General features: G+C 40.3%; 1 protein-coding gene across 7 annotated transcripts in view; it reads right to left on the reverse strand.

The window, feature by feature from the left end:
• The window catches only part of LOC309624396 (uncharacterized protein), a 109,467-nt gene that overhangs the window by 45,448 nt on the left and 51,188 nt on the right, over positions 1–12,831 (reverse strand). The window lies entirely within an intron of this gene.

Genomic DNA, 12,831 nt, shown 5'->3' on the forward strand with positions numbered 1-12,831 from the left:
AGCTGTGCAAGTTACTGCCTCATCTACCTACTTGGGAGGTTGATACAAAGAGAGATGACCCAATTGTAGGCTCGGGAACCTAGCCGTGTCCTAGCTGCATTTGCTCCTGCTGTTTCTTCTCTTTGCAATACTCTCTCCATGCAATGCCTAATTTTCAAAGTCCAACCCATCCTTTAAAATCCAGTGCAAGTATCCCCCGAAAACAACCCAGATCTCCCATTTAAATGTATTTCTTCCTTTCCTCAAACCCTTATTGCTGTTTCTATTATACTATCACATTCTGCTTATAACTGTAATCCCAGCTATAATTATAAATGTTTTTCACCACCATAGGACTATAAATTTTGTGACCTTGGCTATTTATCTCTGTAATCCCCATGACACAGCTTAGCATGGTACATAAAAAACAGTAGGCTCTCAATAAATATTTATGAAACAGAATTGAATTTCTTGGTTAAATTCTCACCATTAGCCCAGTTGGGTGGTATAGGGTGTCAGGAAGAGGGGTAGTGCTGAAACTCTCATACTCTATAGGTCCAGAAAAAAAAGCTTTCCACTTGGACAGTGAAGCAGGATGACCCTCAGAATGGGAGAAGATATTTACAAATGAAGCAATGGACAAGGGTTTAATCTCCAAAATATACAAACAGCTCATGCAGCTCAATATCAAAAAAACAAACAACCCAGTCAAAAAATGGGTGGAAGATCTAAATAGACATTTCCCCAAAGAAGACATACAGATGGCCAAGAGGCACATGAAAAGATGCTCAACATAATTAATTATTAGAGAAATGCAAGTCAAAACTATAATGAGGTATCGCCTCACACCATTCAGAATAGTCATCATCAAAAAATCTACAAACAATAAATGCTGGAGAGGATGTGGAGAAAAGGGAACCCTCTTGTACTATTGGTGGGAATGTAAATTGATACAGCCACTATGGAGAACAGCATGGAGGTTCCTTAAAAAACTAAAAATAGAACTACCATATTACCCAGCAATCCCACTACTGGGCATATACCCTGAGAAAACCATAATTCAAAAAGAGTCATGGACCACAATGTTCACTGCAGCTCTATTTACAATAGCCAGGACATGGAAGCAACCTAAGTGTCCATCGAAAGATGAATGAATAAAGAAGATGTGGTACATAGGTACAATGGAATATTACTCAGCCATAAAAAGGAATGAAATTGAGTCATTTGTGGAGATGTGGATACAGAGTGTCCATATCTAGAGACTGTCATACAGAGTGAAGTAAGTCAGAAAGAGAAAAACAAATATCATATATTAACGCATGTATGTGGAATCTAGAAAAATGGTACAGATGAACCTGTTTGCAAGGCAGAAATAGCGACACAGATGTAGAGAACAAACGTATGGACACCAAGGGGGGAAAAGGAGGGTGGGATGAATTGGGAGATTGGGATTAACATTTATACACTAATATGTATAAAACAGATAACTAATGAGAACCTGCTGTATAGCACAGGGAATCTACTTAATGCTCTGTGGTGACCTAAATGGGGATGAAATCAAAAAAGATTGTATGTGTATACACATAGGTGATTCACTTCACTGTACAGCAGAAATTAACACAATATTGTAAAGCAATCATACCCCAATAACAAAATTTAAAAATAAATAATTTTTAAAATTAATATAAATAAATAAATAAATAAAAAGAATTCAGTCTCTGGCCTTAGCATGATCTGAATTCAATCCAGATTCTGCACTCATTAGCTATGTGACCTCAGGCAAGCTACTTGACCTCTTTAAAATCATTTCCCCAAATGTAAAACAAGGATGGGAATAATAGTACCTACCTTATAAAGCAAACAGTAAACATTCAATCATTACCATTTTTAAGAGTTTTTATTGGGGTGACTGTCACTATCATCTGTTTCTGGTCAGAAAGCTTTGACAGTAACAGCTGAAGTCAGGAGCTCTTTGAACCAAGGCTCAGACCACTTTCACTTCCAAGGTGCTATTTGCTTGGAAGGAGGGAAATTAAAAATTCATTAATGAAACTTCAGTGAGCCTTCATTTCCCACTAGGAAAGCAGGCTGAATAATTGTGAATGCTTTGTCCAAGTCTGCTCATTGGTTCAAAAATATTCTCAATCCAAACTGATATCAATACAGGAAGCCACAGGGCATATTTTTTATTTGCGATTTGCTACTAATCACTAGTGTTCTTAAAATGTTATTTTTTAAAAATCTGTCCAATTATCTCATTATAGTCTCAATAACAAATGGACAGTTGAACTTAAATATTAGGAAGTTTTCCAACATGCAACAATTAAAAGAGCATTCAGCTGACAAAAGGACATGGAAAATGTACAATTTCTAAAGAGAAGTTTATATGTAGCCTGCAAACACCATGAATCTCTGCGAAATTCAGGAAGCAGAGAGTTAATGACTGGAAACTGCTTGTCAGTTGTGCTGGAAATTTCCACTGCTTGTTTTGTTGGCTATGCAAGGCGTTTTACACGGAGAAGAGCTCTCTCCCTGTGTGTGTGTGTGTGTGTGTGTGTGTGTCTGTGTGTGTCTGTGTGTGTTGCCTCTTTATAAACGCTCTGCAACTCTATGTCACAATCTGTTTTCCTCCCAGCTTTGTTTTCCAGCTTTCTCTGGAGTCACCAGAGGACCCCCTCCTGGCTTGTTTATTGTATAACCAATGCCCTGCTATACACGGCCTTACTCCCAATCTGATCTATTAATAGTTCTCTTGCAAAGACATTATTAGTCTTCTTAATGAAATAGTTAATTAGAACATATATTGACTTATATAAACAAAGGAAATATTAATAAAGGTCATTTGAAAGTTTGTGAAGAATGTTAGAAGTTTAATCCCTTAGAGCAGCAAGGGACCTAAAACAGTACTTAAGACAGCCCCTTTTTAAAATTTTAGATGATGAAATGGAGGCACAGAGAAAAGAAGCAATGTTCCCAAAGTCACAAAGCTAATTACAAAGTCTGGCTTTCAGACTAACAATGTACAGCCAACCACATAAAGAGTAGAAATAGAGTGGTTACCCACCATAATCATAACCTGCAAATTAAGAAACAGCATGAGCCCTTAAGGAGTCATGTTTGGGAAACAGAAATACCAGTATGGCACACTGAAATTCTATTCATGAAGCAGCACCACTGAAACAACCATTGCAGAGTTTAAATATCAAGATAAGTGTGGATAAAAAGAATTGATATGTCTCCCTAATTGTCTACCTTTCTTCTAGGAGAATGCAGACCCAGGGGAGGGATGGCAGCTAAATCCTAGGTGTGTGGGTGTGGCCACGAATGGAGAAATGACACACCCTGGACCCCAGGTGGCTGGTCTAGCCAGGGCTAACCCATAGGCCAATCTGAGGTAGAACTGTGGAGAAATGTGGCTAAAGGGGGAAAGAGTGACCGAAGGAAGAGGCAGGAAGACACATGCTTGCCCTGCTTTTGCCACTGTTTTGATATTTGGGGGATTCTTGAAGTGTCTAAAGAGTTCCTGCTTTTCTCTCCAAGCAATTATTATATGAAACATCTTCTGGACCTTTTCAGTCAGTCTTTTTTATTTATAACCATGCAAATGGTGATCATGTCAGGCAGACACTGTGCTCCCCCAGCCTCTGGAAGTATCATTGCTCTTGTAACATGGCTCCCTGCAGTTGGAGGGGAGGCTAGAAGCATTCCTGGTAGAGGGTGATTGGGCTTCCAGGGCCAACTTTGTAGGGGCACAGCAAGGGGGACTCTTTGGAAACAAATTCAGTTGGGTTCTCCCCAGAGTGAGGGGCATGTAGCAGGGGCAGGCTGGCTTTGCACCAGAATGGCCCCTGATGAGCACTCCAGACTCTGTCTCTAACCAGCAGCTTTCATGCTTTCCTCACAATCATGTCAGGCTTATCAGCTACATGACAGGAAATGCCTGTGGTCCGGAATTGCCAGTGGACCTGCATATTAACCTTTGTAGGACTTTCCCAGACCTCTCCTCACCACCAAAGGGAAAAAAAATATTCATCTACCACCAGCAGCCAGGAACCCAAAATCTCTCCCATTCTGGAGCCATTTCCTGCGGTTACGTTTATCTCAAATTTCCAGAGGAAAAAATTGAAGTTCAGAGAGATTAAGTGACTCGGAATTAATCAAGATTTGGATCTGGATTTTCAAACTGGATGTTAGTGGGTTTTGTTGTGGGTTTTGTTTTGTTTTGTTTTGTTTCCTGCTCATCAGAGTATCTTCACGTATCACCTCAATGAGAAAGAGTTTATCAGGTTAGCTCTTGTGCCTGAGAAAGATCGTGGATGGGCAGGGCAGGGACACTTTTCTTGTTCGGAAGAAGGGCATTAGAAGCATTATTTCGGCCTAAGCTATGTTCAGCTACAAGCTTCAGCTCATCTAGGGTTCTGGGACACAGAGCAGGGTGGAGAGAGGATCCGGAGGGGCAACTAAAATATATCCAACAGAGTGTTGGATATTGGCACCCCGCCAGAATCCCATAGAACGGGGGCAGAGCAGCTTGGCAAAGGAAAATCAGATAGCTGCCACCCTAAGAAGGGAGATGAGGGGGTACACAGTCCAACATAACAGACGTTCATTAACATCTCCTGGGGCGAAAACTGTGCCAAGGGGCTGTGCAGAGACCATTTTACAGCCTGGATGACAACTGATGTTCCAAACCTACCTCAGCCAGGTGGAGGTCCACAGGGCTGGAAGACCCGGCTCTGTCACTAACGCTCTGCCCACCAGAGCCCACCGTGCTCTCTCTGTCCTCTCCATCCCTACCCACACACTGCAGGGGGCCCTCTTTGGGTACTGCCATGGGCTCTGTTGCATTGCTTATCTTCTCTTTTTGCGTACACCTGAATTCCCCAACTAGATCTAAAACTGGCATCCAGCCTAGGGATCTATCCCAAATATTAATAGATGTTTGATAAACGGTTAGTGATAAAATAGCGTTGACTCAAGGTAGAAGAAAGGTGTGACTTTTCCTTAGTCCTTTAAGTACTATGTCTCCCCTTTCAGCCTCTCATTAAATAAATAGAAGAGAGAGAATAAAATGAATCTGGTTTGGGGTTGGTGAAATGGTATAGTTAAAAATATTAAAGCAGTGACCTGAGCCTCAGGAGACCTAGGTAACTGCCCTCGCCCAGTAGTCTGTGTGGAACCAAGGCTCCTCTCTCAATTTCTCTGTGTCTTAGATTCTCTTCACTATTAATTGAAGTGCACTGTGGCTCATCAAACTCAGCACCACTGATATTTTTGGCTGCATGATTCTGTCTTATTGGGGGAGGGAGCTGTCCTGTGTGTCACAACAACCCTGGCCTCTACTCACTAGTGCCGGCAGCGACCTCTGCACCCCCAAATGGGACCACCAAAAATGGCCCCAGACATTTCCAAGTGTTCTCTGGAGACAAAATTGCACCTCCCCTGTTGAGAACTACTGAGCTAGATGGCCTCTGCACCAGCTGAGATACAGGCTTGGCTTCATGTTTCTGAGAATGAAAATAACAAAGGCTAATACAAGATAGAAATTAACTTTTCTCATATCAAAGTCAGAGCTGGAAAGGCAGCTCTGCTCTGCCAAGTGAACAAGAACCCAGACTCCTTTATCTTGTCGTTTTGCCCTTCACAGGCTGTTCCTCATGTCTGGTTCAAGTTACACCCACATCCCAATCAGCGGGATGAAAGAAGGAGGATAGAGGTGAGGAGGGTTACATCCCTCCCCTTTAAGGGTTTAGCCTGTAATTTCCATTTGTAACCACTCTCATCCCATTGGCCAGAAATTAGTCACAAGGCCATATCTAACAGCAAGGGAATCAAGTAGTTTTTCTCTGCAAATATAGTTTTTCTTATGGGCTGCAAAGTGCCTAGTTGAATTCATTGAAAATCAAAGGTTTAACTGTTCTTCTTTTATTTTTTTAAATTTTTGGTTGCTGGGGAGAAGAGTTTGGGAAATATGTCCTTGGCTGACTTGGCGCCGTGGGAAGCAGAATCCATTTCCCTCAATGCTCTTTATTTCCTTCGTCTCCTCTAACCATCAGAGCCCCCAAGACCAGCTGTCTGGGTCATAGGAGCCTTGCAGATCTGGCCACAGAGCTCAGAGGTGGTTGAGTTCATAATGAGGAAAACTGAGGGTCAAATCTCAGTTTCTGAATAGTTGTAGAGACAAGTATGTCACTGCTGAAGGGGATGTGTCTGAAGCTGGGCTGAAACAGGCTTGTGTGAAAAGAGAGACTTAAGAAGATCAAAGTGAGCCCTGCAGAGTCAGAGATTCTGCCCAGAGCTGGATGACTTCTGACAGCAGTGGTGGGAGCAGCTAGAGGCAAGTGGGGAACCGAGACGTTTTGCACTGATGCGGGCATCACTGGCTTTATCTCTGGCATTGTTGCCTACTGAATGAATTGATTATGGCTTGTTTTTCTCTTCCAGATAGGGGAGTTGTATATGATAAAGAGTGTTTCCCCTCTGTTAGCTGAAAACAGCACAACGAAGATAATGCTTAATATCCCCAGCACTCTGTACTTCATAGTACTTACTACAGATAGTTAATTAATTATATCCTTACCCAATTATATAATATATAATTACCTATTGTAGTATATAATTACACATTTGTAGAATTATCTAACTGATATCATTTTCCCTTGATACACTGTTTTAAAAAAAAACTGTTAAAAAAAAAAAACACTCAATATAGGAAAAAAAAGTGCTAAATTAAATTGCATTTGGTTCTTAGCCCAGGAAAGACAGGATGAATGAATAAGACAATGTTTTTCTCTGTTACACAACAAAATGGGCCTTCTAAGAGTTTGTTGATTCTCAAGCTCTTAATTTCATATGTGTTTTGAGTAGGCTATGGCTACAGTGATTGCATTTTTAAACTTTTTTTTATCTTGAAGTATCATATACAAATAGAAAAGTACACAAAACATAAATGAATGATCATAAAGTGAACACTCATCTGTGCATCCAGAACAAGAAGTAGAACACTACCACCTTGAAGCCTCACTCATACCCCTTCCCAATCACCACTCCATTTCCCCCCAAAAGATAAACACTGTCCTGACTTAACAGTGTAGCTTTGTTTCACCTATTTTGAACTTTATATAAGTAGAGTCATACATTTTCTTAAGATACATGTTTGTAGAAGCAAAAATGTGGTACTTATGTATACCACTGGGTCAGTGAGATGAGACATTTGAAATGGGGACTGCCTCAAAATCCACAACATATAGTCAATGTAACTTTGCGTCTTTATGAAAGTTCATCTCTAGGTACCATGCTTATTCCTCCAGAAGAAAGAACAAGGCTGATTGACCAGTCCCAGAGGCCCAGGAGCTTTTCCTGGGAACCAGCAACTTAAACCCAAATACAGTAATTATGTTACCTTTGGCAAGAATCCGGAAAGGTTTTACAAACAATCAAACACTGACAGATGGGATTTAGTGAAGAAGAAGGAGAAGGAGAAGGAGAAGAAGGAAGAGGAGGAGGAGAAGGAAGAGGGGAAGAAGGAGAAAGATTGAAGGTAGAGAGAGGTAAGGTTTTGCCTTCTTTCTTAATTATTTTAGGAGAGGTCATTACTTAGAAGCACCCATAGTCAACTTGTATTTTTGATTTGCTTATAGATCAATAACTAGTTGAACCAGGAGAGAGAGGGAGAAAATTGAAATTTAAAGAGTTAGAGTTAACAATATTCGGCTTTCACTGAGTTCTGCTGTATAACAACCAACCTCCAAATATCAATAGCTTAAAACAATAAAGGTTTTCCCCGTTCTCACATTACTTCAGCTGCAGTAGACTTCCCCTCTTTTCCTCATGTCTTTTTCTTCTGCAATACAAGCTTAAGGAGCCATTCTAATCTGGGACATACCATTCTTGAGACAGAAGAAAGTGAAAAAGAGGTGGCAGAGCCACTCAGTAGCTATTAAAACTTCTGCTTGAAACTGACATATGTCATTTCTGCTTATATTTCATTAAGAAAAGCATATCACTTGACCAAGTGGACATTAGTCCTTTCTAGGAAAGCAAATAATAGAGAAAAATGATGCAGACTATTTACAGGGGTCATTTTCTAATGAAGATCAACCAGAAAGTATAATATGAAAATCAGGGGGAAAGAGAAGAAACTCCCGCAAATTCAGTGAACTCAGTCAAAATCTATCCATTTTAGTGGATTATTTATGTAAGAAAATCCACTGAACAATTAAACATATTTGTGTTAGAAGCCCATACATTCTCTGTGTGAACAATGACCTCTCTAGGAAACATCTTTTACTCATTGCACTAGATTTCCAATAAATTCTTTGCTTTCTTGGAGAATCTGAAGAATTCTAAGGGTACAACTTAAATGAAAGGAAGAGCCATAGCCTAATCCCTGCTTTGTACCCAGAAGCCTGTGCTTATGGGCCGGATCTTCAGTGTCTTCTGTTCTCTAATCCTCCTCCTGATGGACTCCTCTGTGAGGATATAAGTTATCCATCTTCAAGCAAAAGTCAGCTGTGATGTATTTTCAGAATTTCTCAATGTCTGATCCTTGCTGACAACATGAATCCTGTCTTCATACTGAAAAGACAGGAGAACAATTCCTTGTTTCTTCAGATTTTTTGGGGGGGTTGCATAAAATTTCTTAATTCAGACAGCATTTCCTAAGTGCTTGTCAAAATTGTTTCCTTGAAACTCTTTTTTTCTCTTTGAAATCAGCATTCTTTTGCCTAATTTTCAATGATTCACGCTGGTGGATTATCTGCCTTAAAAGTCAAGTCAGGAGACTCTGGGGAGATTATAGCAACTGGATTTCAGTCTTCAGAAATGCAAGTCTGACACCTTCTGGAAAGCATGTTGCACTCACAACTAGTTTTCTTGTCAGGAACAGTAAGATGGGCCCTAGGAGTCTCATTTAGAAGAGGAGTTCCTGACTTGAGTGGGCTTCAGGGCTACACGAAATTGGATGGGACAAACCTTGCATCTCTATTTCCATAAATTTCTATTTGCATCTCTATTTCCATAAATTGCTATTTGAATAAATTCCTATTTTCAACTATGACTGCAGGCTATCAACTCTATTAGTATTAATAGCGATGTCAACAGTAGAAATCACAGATATTTTCTAATCACATTCTAGTTATTGCAGATATCTCAAAGCATTGTTTACACTCGATGTTACTTTGAAATCACCATAAACCTGCCACCAGACTCTGTTATTTAATGTGTTAGTAAATAAAAACATATTAATATCTCATACATTTGATTTTTTATATTTGGATTTTTAGTATTTCAGTATAATTGGCTTCCTTTGAGATTCCATGTATTTTATTTCATACATTTATGGGCTATTTTAAGAAGGTGTTTATCATTTTCACCAGACAGTTAAGGGTTTATGGCACAGAAGATATCAAGAATGCCTGTTCTAGATGCATTCTAGAGGGGATAGAGAAGGATAAAAGAAAATATAGAACAACTCTCTTTCACTAAAATGATGATCTTTAGTTCTTTTGTATAGAAATAAATGGAAAGAGTTTCTCTTTTTAACAAAAGGATGTTTTGATATCGTATTAATCATCAATGTATAAAACTTGTGCTTTCTTTTTCTCCTCATGAAACTGGACCCTAAAACTGTGTTGAGAAAACTCCTCCCTCTCCTTACTCTCCCTTCCCTCCAACCAGCCAACCACACACACACACACAGTGGTGTGTAAGTATGTTTAGTTCTCTAAAAATACCTCTTTTAAAACCATGAAATTTGTTTTCAATATCAGGTGATATTTTCTGAACACCGAATTGCACTCGAAAAGTGAGTAAGAAGAGCAGACTGTAGCAAATTCTCAGTTGTTCATTGAAATGCTTCTATATCAGGAACATTAGAAAAAAGCCTGAGCTCCAGGAAAGGAGCAACTGTCCAACACAGTCAGCTGGTGGAACTATTCATGTACACAGAACGGGCTGGAGAACTGGCTGTCAAGTCTGAGTGACCTCCAAGTGCTTGGTATACACTCCAAGGAAGCACAAGACTATCCAATAGAAAGCAGAAAGTTGAAAAAAAATTGCCTTCATTCTGTCTGTTCGTCAGAAGGTCGAGTTCATCTGAGGGACGTGAGATGCCCTTGGGAGATGAGGACATTCTACAAAGCGGCAGGATTGACAGCCACCCCTTCTCCATCCTCTGCTTTCCAGCACTGAGGCATTTACAGTTTTTGCGTGCCCAGTTAGGCGGCCTCACTGATGACATTATCTAGTTTTAGCTAAACTGCCCCTCACAAAATGGAGTTCCACATGAGCTCTGGGTTGAAGATAATGTTTGCAACATGCAAATTCACAAACCTATACAACTATGATGGCAGAGGTCCAGTTACTCTTTTTTTTATATATAAATTTATTTATTTTTTATTTTATTTTTGGCTGCATTGGGTTTTTGTTGCTACGCGTGGGCTTTCTCTAGTTGTGTCGAGCAGGGGCTGCTCTTCGTGTGGCGCACAGGCTTCTCATTGCAGGGGCTTCTCTTGTTGTGGAGCACGGGCTCTAGGCATGCGGGCTCAGTAGTTGTGGCTCGCGGGCTCTAGAGCACAGGCTCAGTAGTTGTGGCGCATGGGCTTAGTTGCTCCACAACATGTGGGATCTTCCCGGACCGGGGCTCGAACCCGTGTCCCCTGCATTGGGTAGGCTGATTCTTAACCACTGCGCCACCAGGGAGGCCCGGTCCAGTTACTCTTAATGTGATCCCTTCAGCAACAATACAAGAAGAAAAATGACTATTTCGTCACAAATGATAGTAAATTGGATCCCCCAAAGTTGAAATTTTCAGGATGATTTAATATATGAATCTGTAAACATTATCATTAGTGGTGGCTTTGCCGGTCGTGTAGATTGCATCTTGAGAAAATAGTTAATAATGGTCCTACTTGTGTATAATTTATATAAATGTAGGTTCAAAATTACTTACTAATAAAAAAAAATTCTTTACTAATAAAAATGTGTGACCAAAAGAGTTTGAATATCACTAAAGTTACAAGTATGAAATTTTTGAATTAAAATTTGAAAAAAAGTGTCTATTGTGAGTTCAGAGTCATTAGGGGAGGAAGTGCCAAGTTGGCCAAAAGCAGTTTTACTGTCTGAGGATAAACAGAACTGTAATGTGGAAAAGTGAGAGAAGACACTGCTGGTTGAAAGGGATATCGAGGTACCGTGGAGTGTATTTAACCATCTCAACCTGTCTGCGCAGACAGACTGTGAACCTCATGTGGTCAAAGACTGTGCCTATTAACTCTACAACCCCAGCTGCCAGCCCCTTACCTAGGATTGGTTGGGGCTCAAAAAAACTTTTGCTGGATTAATGGATTCAAAAAAACAAAGAACTAGGGGAATTTGACCTTTGCTTTATAGCAAATGTCTCTTTGCCCCTTAACATTTCCCAGTGTGGAGGAGTTATTCCAAGATGGAAAGCTACTCTCTGTGTCCAGTAGAATTCAAATGACAGCAACAAGAGCCTGGGTTGATAGGAAGCATCAACTCCTGCAAACAGTTGGAAATCCCTCCCCACTTTGGGCCTACATTAGCCTTTGCACATCGCTCTCTATTACGGCAGGTACAATTTTGCACCATATTTTTGTTTCTGGTTGTCTCCCACTATTAGTTGAGGAATTCCTGGAAGGGAGACAAGGATCTTACTCATCCTTGTTTTCCTAATACCTAAAACAATGACAGACACAAAAGAAAGGGGCAGGGAGCAAATACATGTGAGCACCTACTCTGTGCCTGGCAAGTGATATGTGCTATCTGCTTTTCACATTAACCCTGTGAAAGTTAAATTACATTCCAAGGTCACACAGTAGGTAAGGGATTCAGGATTTGAACTTAGGCTTGACTCCAAGTCCCAGACTCTTTGTACTACCGCACAATGAGTTGATAAATGTAGGGCACATAAACTAATTGATTAATTAACATAGACTCTTCATCATGATGCTCAGATGGTACAGTGCTCACCACCACGCAAGGAAGCCCACTTTATTCTCAAGACCCCTAATTATTTTTTTTTACCATCTTTATTGGTGTATAATTGCTTTACAATGTTGTGTTAGTTTCTGCTGTATAACAAAGTAAATCAGCTATACGTATACTTATATCCACATAACCCCTCCCTCTTGCATCTCCCTCCCACCCTCCCTATCCCACCCCTCTAGGTGGTCACAAAGCACCCAGCTGATCTCCCTGTGCTATGCGGCTGCTTCCCACTAGCTATCTATTTTACATTTGGTAGTGTATATGTGTCAATTTTACTTTCTCACTTCCCAGTTTACCCTTCCCCCTCCCCGTGTCCTCAAGTCCATTCTCTACATCTGCATTTTTATTCCTGTCCTGCCCCTAGGTTCTTCAGAACCTTTTTTTTTTTTTTTTTTACATTCCATATATATGTGTTAGCATACGGTATTTGTTTTTCCCTTTCTGACTTACTTCACTCTGTATGACAGACTCTAGGTCCATCCACCTCACTACAAATAACTCAATTTTGTTTCTTTTTATGGCTGAGTAATATTCCATTGTATATATGTGCCACATCTTCTTTATCCATTCATCTATTGATGGACACTTAGGTTGCTTCCATGTCCTGGCTATTGTAAATAGAGCTGCAATGAACATTGTGGTACATGACTCTTTTTGAATTATGGTTTTCTCAGGGTATATGCCCAGTCGTGGGATTGCTGGGTTGTATGGTAGTTCTATTTTCAGTTTTTTAAGGAACCTCCATACTGTTCTCCATAGTGGCTGTATCAATTTACATTTCCACCAACAGTGCAAGAGTGTTCCCTTTTCTCCACACCCTCTCCAGCATTTATTGTTTGTAGA

This window comes from Balaenoptera borealis (genome assembly GCF_965194805.1).
Source record: "Balaenoptera borealis genome assembly, chromosome: 2".
NCBI lineage: Eukaryota > Metazoa > Chordata > Mammalia > Artiodactyla > Balaenopteridae > Balaenoptera > Balaenoptera borealis.